Genomic DNA, 8,521 nt, shown 5'->3' on the forward strand with positions numbered 1-8,521 from the left:
GATATGTTGTTGAATTCTATTGGCTAGAATTTTGTTGAGAATTTTTGCATCTATGTTCATGAGGGATATAGGTCTGCAATTTTCTTTTTTTGTAATGTCTTTACCTGGTTTTGGTATCGGGGAGATGGTGGCTTCATAGAATGAGTTAGGTAGTAATCCGTCATTTTCTATGCTCTGAAATACCTTTAGCAGTAGTGGTGTTAACCCTTCTCTGAAAGTTTGGTAGAACTCTGCAGTAAAGCCGTCCGGGCCAGGGCATTTTTTTTGTTGGGAGTTTTTTGATTACCGTTTCAATCTCTTTTTTTGTTATGGGTCTATTTAGTTGTTCTACTTCTGAATGTGTTAGTTTAGGTAGGTAGTGTTTTTCCAGGATTCATCCATTTCTTCTAGGTTTGCAAATTTGTTAGAGTACAATTTTTTGTAATAATCTGATATGATTCTTTTAATTTCAGTTGGGTCTGTTGTGATGTGGCCCTTCTCGTTTCTTATTCGGGTTATTTGTTTCCTTTCCTGTATTTCTTTAGTCAGTCTAGCCAATGGTTTATCAATTTTGTTAATTTTTTCAAAGAACCAGCTTTTGGCTTTGTTAATTCTTTCAATTGTTTTTCTGTTCTCTAATTCATTTAGTTCAGCTCTAATTTTTATTATTTGTTTTCTTCTGGTGCCTGATGGATTCTTTTGTTGCTCACTTTCTATTTGTTCAAGTTGTAGGGACAGTTCTCTGGCTTTGGCTCTTTCTTCTTTTTGTATGTGTGCATTTATCGATATAAATTGGCCTCTGAGCACTGCTTTTGCTGTGTCCCAGAGGTTTTGATAGGAAGTATTTTCATTCTCGTTGCATTCTATGAATTTCCTTATTCCCTCCTTGATGTCTTCTATAACCCAGTCTTTTTTCAGGAGGGTATTGTTCATTTTCCAAGTATTTGATTTCTTTTCCCTAGTTTTTCTGTTATTGATTTCTACTTTTATTGCCTTGTGGTCTGAGAAGATGCTTTGTAATATTTCGATGTTTTGGATTCTGCAAAGGTTTGTTTTATGACCTAATATGTGGTCTATTCTAGAGAATGTTCCATGTGCGCTAGAAAAAAAAGTATACTTTGCAGCAGTTGGGTGGAGAGCTCTGTATAAGTCAATGAGGTCAAGTTGGTTGATTGTTGTAATTAGGTCTTCCGTGTCTCTATTGAGCTTCTTACTGGATGTCCTGTCCTTCTCCGAAAGTGGTGTGTTGAAGTCTCCTACTATAATTGTGGAGGTGTCTATCTCACTTTTCAGTTCTGTTAAAGCTTGATTTATGTATCTTGCAGCCCTGCCATTGGGTGCATAAATATTTAATATGGTTATATCTTCCTGATCAATTGTCCCTTTTATCATCATATAGTGTCCTTCTTTATCCTTTGTGGTGGATTTAAGCCTAAAGTCTATTTTGTCAGAAATTAATATTGCTACTCCTCTTCTTTTTTGCTTATTGTTTGCTTGATGTATTTTTTTCCATCCTTTGAGTTTTAGTTTGTTTGTGTCTCTAAGTCTAAGGTGTGTCTCTTGTAGGCAGCATATAGACGGATCGTGTTTCTTTATCCAGGCCGAGACTCTCTGTCTCTTTATTGGTGCATTTAGTCCATTTACATTCAGCATAATTATAGATAAATAAGTGTTTAGTGTTGTCATTTTGATGCCTTTTTATGTGTGTTGTTGACAATTTCATTTTTCCATTTACTTTTCTGTGCTGAGACGTTTTTCTTAGTAAATTGTGAGATCCTCATTTTCGTAGTGTTTGACTTTATGTTTGTTGAGTCGTTATGTTTTTCTTGGCTTTTGTCTTGAGTTCTGGAGTTGTTATACCTCTTTGTGGTTACCTTAATATTTACCCCTATTTTTCTAAGTAAAAACCTAACTTGTATTTTTCTATATCGCCTTGTGTCACTCTCCATATGGCAGTTCTATGCCACCTGTGTTTAGTCCCTCTTTTTGATTATTGTGATCTTTTACATATTGACTTCAATGATTTCCTGTTATGAGCTTTTTTTTTTTTAATTAATCTTAATTTGTTTTTGTGATTTCCCTATTTGAGTTGATATCAGGATGTTCTGTTCTGTGACCTTGTGTTGTGCTGGTATCTGATATTATTGGTTTTCTGACCCAACAATATCCTTTAGTATTTCTTGTAGCTTTGGTTTAGTTTTTGCAAATTCTCTAAGCTTGTGTTTATCTGTAAATATCTTAATTTCGCCTTCATGTTTCAGAGAGAGTTTTGCTGGATATATGATCCTTGGCTGGCAGTTTTTCTCCTTCAGTGCTCTGTATATGTCATCCCATTGCCTTCTTGCCTGCATGGTTTCTGCTGAGTAGTCTGAACTTATTGATTCTCCCTTGAAGGAGACATTTCTTTTCTTCCTGGCTGCTTTTAAAATTTTCTGTTTATCTTTGGTTTTGGCAAGTTTGATGATAATATGTCTTGGTGTTTTTCTTTTTGGATCAATCTTAAATGGGGTTCAATGAGCATCTTGGATAGATATCCTTTCATCTTTCATTATGTCAGGGAAGTTTTCTGTCAGCAGATCTTCAACTATTTTCTCTGTGTTTTCTGTCCTCCCTCCCTGTTCTGGGACTCCAATCACACGCAAGTTATCCTTCTTGATAGAGTCCCACATGGTTCTTAGGGTTTCTTCATTTTTTTTAATTCTTTTATCTGATTTTTTTTCAGGCATGTTGGTGTTGATTCCCTGGTCCTCCAGATGTCCCAGTCTGCATTCTAATTGCTCGAGTCTGCTCTTCTGACTTCCTATTGCGTTGTCTAATTCTGTAATTTTATTGTTAATCTTTTGGATTTCTACATGCTGTCTCTCTATGGATTCTTGCAACTTATTAATTTTTCCACTATGTTCTTGAATAATCTTTTTGAGTTCTTCAACAGTTTTATCAGTGTGTTCCTTGGCTTTTTCTGCAGTTTGCCTTATTTTGTTTGTGATGTCTTGAAGCATTCTGTAAATTAGCTTTTTATATTCTATATCTGATAATTCCAGGATTGTATCTTCATTTGGGAAAGATTTTGATTCTTTTGTTTGGGGGGTTGTAGAAGCTGTCATGGTCTGCTTCATTATGTGGTTTGATATCAACTGCTGTCTCCAGGCCAACACTGACTGGGACGCTGGCTCCAGGCTCCGAAAACAGTTGCTGCTTCCCCGTATTTGTTTGTTCTCCGTCTCTAAATCTGTGTTTGCTGTTCAGGGTTCGTAGATTGTTATGTATGTGATCGATTCACTTGTTTTTCCGAATCTTTGTTGCAAGAGGGATCCGAGGTAGAGTCTACCTAGTCCGCCATCTTGGCCCCGCCCCTAGCCATGGTTCTTGTAACTACCACAAAATGATTAGGTGGGACTAGCAAATAAGATGTGTGGAACACTTGCAGGGATTATACAGTCTGCTAACCCATATAAGGTACATGAAACCTTTGTGGGGGTGGGACTATGCAAATAAGATGTCTGAGGCCTGCCAAGGGAATTAGTCAGTTTTGCCATTCCACTAAACTTCTAAAAATCTAATCCCAGAGGTTGAGGAGGGACCTCACTACCATCAAGAAGAAAAGCCAGGAGCAGGGTGTGTCCTTTGGACCCAGGGCCCCTGCACTGAAAATCTCCTAGACCCAGGAGACAGTGCTATAACACTGGAGATAGCAGCAGCACGGGATTGGCAGACAGCTTTAGTTGGCTGGTAGACTGACCCACAGTGAGAAAGAGCTGAGCGCCTTTGGGCAGGAGGCTTCCTGGCAGAGCGAGGTGCCTCTGTGCACTTATTGGTGGGGCCAAAGAGTTTTGTAACACTTGTCCAAGCAGGGCAGAGGCGCAGCCTGAGTGAAAGCTGAGGCCTAAGGCTAGGGTCAGCAGTGGGCACAGCTGAGAGTGAGGCCTGCCTGCCTGTGGGCACACTGGAGAAGAAGCTGAGAGGTTGGAAGCTGTCCTGATTGACAAAATGTGTCCTGTCTCCTGAGTTGTTCCTGTTACTTCCAAGTTGATCCTGATCCTGAATTGTAATCTCTTACTTCCCAAATAAACTTCATAACAATGAGTATAGTCTGTGAGATCTGTGTGGCCATCCCAGTGAATTATTGAACCCAGAAGAGAAGTAGAGTGTGCTGTGGGAAGGATCACTGGCTTCAGAATTGGTAAATAGGTTGGACAGTGGAAGTATGTCTGACCTCCCCCTAGTGGGAATCAGCTTTGTGCTGACCCTGATCTTGATTCTCCTCCCCCTTTGTGAAGTTAGAGGACCTCTGGCACTACTACCATTTTATAGAATGGCTAAAATCAACAACAAACGCTAGTGAGAAGGTGAAGTAACGTGAACTCTCATTCATTGCTGGTGTGACTGCAAAATGGTACGGCCACTTTTGAAGGCAATTTGTCAGTTTCTTACAAAGTTAAACATAGGCTTACCATAGATCCAGCAGTCACAAACTTAAGTATTTACCCAAATGAGTTGAAAACATGGCCACACAAAATCCCGCATATGAACGTTTACAGCAAGTTTATTCATAATTGTCAGAAAATTGGAAGCTACCAGTATGTCCTTCAATAGGTGAATAGACAAACTGTGGTACATTCATACAATGAAGTATTATTCAAAGATAAAAAGAAATGGCCTATCAAGCAAGAAAAGACATGGAGGAACCATAAATGCATATTGCTAATCAAAAGAAGCCAGTTTGAAAAAGCTACATATTGTATGATTCAACAATATGACATTTTGGGAAAGGCAAAACTATAGAGACAATAAAAACACCAGTGGGTCTAGGGATTCATGGGAGGAGGGAAGAGTTAAATGAGTGAAGCATGGGGCATTTTAAGAGCAAGGAAACTAGTCTATATGATACAGTAATGGATACAGGCATTTATGCATTTGTCAAAGCCAGTAAGCTGTACAACACAAAGAGTGAACCCTAATGTAAACTATGGACTTTAGTTAATAATTATGTATCAATATTGGTTCATCAATTGTAACAAATGCACTACACTAATGCCAAATGTTAATAATGGGAAAAAGTGTGTGCAGGGAGTTTCCATTCCCATCAAGTCGATTCCGACTCATAGTGACACTATAGGACAGAGTAGAACTATCCTGTGGGGTTTCCAAAGAGAGGCTGGTAGATTAGAACTGCTGACCTTTTGGTTAGCAGCTGAGCTCTTAATCACTGTGCCACCAGGGTGCAGGGGGATATGGGGCCATAAAGGAACTCTGTACTTGCTGCACAAATTTTCTGTAAATCTAAATTTGCTCTACAAAATAAAGTGTATTTAAAAAGAAAGACCTCTTGCAAAAGAGCAAGTAAATACCCAAAATCATAAAACACTGTCAGGAAAAGAGGAAACAAAAGAAAAATGAATCAAGGAAATAAATAATTAATTCAGAGAAGTGATGCCTAAGGGATTTACAATATGAAGAGATGTTGAACCCCACTGGAAATCAGAGAAATCAAACTAAATCAACAATAACACAAAATTATATACCCATAGTGGTATGGATTAAATTGTGTCCCCCAAAATATGCATTGTAAATTCTAACCTCCAGGCCTGTGGTTATAATCGCATTTGGGAATGGGTAGTCTTTGTTACGTTAATGAGGCAAGATTAGAGTAGGCTGTATTTTGAGTCAATCTCTTACAAGATATAAAAGAACAAGTCAAGTAAGCAAAGATGAGGGAAGACAGATGCCACACGGCATGGAGATTTCCAAGAATCAGGAAACAGAAGTTGAAGAAACAAGACCATCCCCCATAGCTGACAGAGTCTTTCCCCAGAGCAGGCACTCTAAATTTGAACTTCTAGTCTCCTAAACTGTTTGTTAAAGCCAACTACTTGTGGTATTTCTGTTACAGCAGAGTTAGGTAACTAAGACAGATAGAATGGCAAAAATCACAAGTGGGGATAGCATCAAGCGTTGTTAAAAGTATGTGAAGTATAGTGTTTTAATACTAAAGTAGAGGGAGTATATTTTCTAGTTTGCTTTAGTACAGCTGTATAAATAAGCTGTGATTAATCTCTAGTCTTTGAAACATATTTACGTGCTCTAAAATACATCTCATGATTGTTCCTTTAAAGAAAAATGAGGTAATCAATTATTTTAGTGTAGATTACGTTACGTTCCTCTCCCAGGAAGAAAAACACACAAGACCAAGAGAGCGAACAAAGCTTAAGTACACCTCAAAGAGGAGTCAACATTCCTGGAAATCTCTAAACCCTGACAGAAACCAGGATGACGTGAAGAGACTGGCAAGACTCCACGATGACAGGAAGAGACTTAAAGGCTTCAGTGATCACTTTGTGATCATGTCCACCTCAAAGAAAAGTTGAGATTCCTGGAAATCTCTAAACCCCGACCTTCCCCCTATAAAATATTCCTGTTAGCCCTTTAAGGGGAGACAAAATTTGAGAGAAATTTAACCGCCTCTGTCTCTTAACATCGGTGTTCAATAAAAGCCCTCTTGCTGCTTACCTCCTCCTGTGTCAGTTTTGGCTTTGTGGCAGGCGGCTCAAATCCACCATTTGCAGTAACATATAGGGAAACAGAAACTTACATGAACTGCTGGCAAAAGACAAATTAAATTATTGCAGCCATTCTAGAACGCAACCTTGCAATACTTAGTGCAATTAAGCGTGTGTATTAGTTCCTACAACTGCTGTTTAAAATTACCACAAACTTGGAGGTTTAAAACAACACCTACTTATTCTCTAACCATTTTAGAGGTCAGAAATCAAAATCCATTTCACCAGACTGAAATCAAGGTGTTGGTAGGGCCATGCTCCCATTGGAGGCTCTAAGGGAGAATTCATTTCCTTGTCTTTTCCAGTTTCTAGGGCTGCATTCCTTGGCTGGTGGCCCCTTCCTCCATCTTCTAAGCCAGCAGTGCAGCATCTTGCTTCATTGTACACATTGCCTTTTCCTTCTCTGCTTCCCTCTTAAAAGGACTTATGTGATGTATTATTTAGGGCCCACCTAGATAATCCAGGATAATCTCCTCATCTAAAAATGCTTAACTTGATCACATCTGCAGTCTCTTTTGCCATATAAGGTAACACATTTGGGTTCCAGGAATTAGGACCTGGATATATTTGGGGGCCATTATTTAGCCTATTACAATATATATATTTTGGACACAGTGATACAAGCCCTGGGCATATATCCAAGTGAAATTCTTCCTGAGATCTTTAGGGAAATCTGTACAATGATGTTTACTATAGAAAGTCTTAAATTTGATCTCTAGCCCTCTTCTTTTCTCTTCTCTTCTCATCCTAAATATCATCCATGTGCTAGTTCTCCCACTAAAAAAGCAGAGTATCTAGGTTTGGCACTGTCACTAGTTTTGATTTTCAATCCTTCCTGAACACTATTTTTTCACTCTCCACCTCTTCTTCCTTCCTTTCTCCTACCCCAAATCAGTTAAGAATAATTGTACCTAAAGTAGGTTTCAGAAATTTCTGCTTACATAAAAAAAAAAAAAAAAACTTTTTTTTTTCATCACAAAAATTCCCTGGATCCTTAATTTCTCTAAGAGTAGTGAATCTTATACCCAGAGCATGCTTGTAGAGAATAAATGTTTAAAGGACATTTTTCTGTGAGATGATTAATTTTTTAGAGGAATTATTTATTTCCCTGTGGCTTCTACCGCACCCTCCATTATCCCTATGGCCAATGAACAATAAATAATCCCAGACACATGGGGAGTTCCTGAGCTGGGGAAGGTGATGCTGATCAAAGGGAGATAAGTGGATCCTTTCAAGTCGAGAAGCTCCAACTTAATATCAACAATAATAATAATAATAAACCCAAAACCCACTGCCGTGGAATCAATTCTGACTCACGGCTCCCCTGTAGGACAGAGTAGAACTGCCCCGTAGGGTTTCCAAGGCTGTGCATCTTTATGGAAGCAGACTGCCACATCTTTCCCCCACACGGTGACTGGTGGATTTGAACCAACCACTGTGCTCCTAATAATAATAATAAAAAATAATAATAATAGCCACCAAATAATAAAGACACGCTCTGTGCCTGGCCCTTGTGAAAGCAAGTTATTAAATTTCTTCTTTAAATCTCGTAACAGTCTTGAAATATAGCTATCATCATCCTTGATTTACATGTGACTAAACTAAGATTTGGGGGCCTGGGTAGCTCAGTCGGTAGAGCATCAGACTTTTAATCTGAGGGTCCAGGGTTCAAGTCCCTGTCCTGGCAATATCATCAGTTTTGGAGCCCTGGTGGTGAAGTGGTTAAAGAGCTTGGCTGCTAACCAAAAGGTTAGCAGTTGGAATCCACCAGAAGCTCCCAGGAAGCCCTAGTGGACAATGGGTGGGTGGCTTTTTAAACTAAGATTTAGAACCCTCTGACCAGTTGATTCTGACTCATAGTGACCCTATAAACCATAAACTAAGGTTGAAACTAAGGTTTAGAGAGTTTAAATAACTTGTCCAACCCAAAGAAGTAAAAGGTCTTCAAGGCCATTTTAACCCCTAATCTGGCAGACCACAAGCTC

At 38.9% G+C, this 8,521-nt stretch overlaps 1 non-coding gene across 1 annotated transcript; it reads left to right on the forward strand.

The window, feature by feature from the left end:
* Positions 1-8,150: 8,150 nt before the first annotated feature.
* TRNAK-UUU (transfer RNA lysine (anticodon UUU)) lies at positions 8,151-8,223 on the forward strand. The gene has a single exon. It is a non-coding gene; the product is annotated as a tRNA-Lys (tRNA).
* The last annotated feature ends 298 nt before the right edge of the window (positions 8,224-8,521 follow it).

Source organism: Elephas maximus, chromosome 1 (assembly GCF_024166365.1).
Source record: "Elephas maximus indicus isolate mEleMax1 chromosome 1, mEleMax1 primary haplotype, whole genome shotgun sequence".
Taxonomy (NCBI): Eukaryota; Metazoa; Chordata; class Mammalia; order Proboscidea; family Elephantidae; genus Elephas; species Elephas maximus.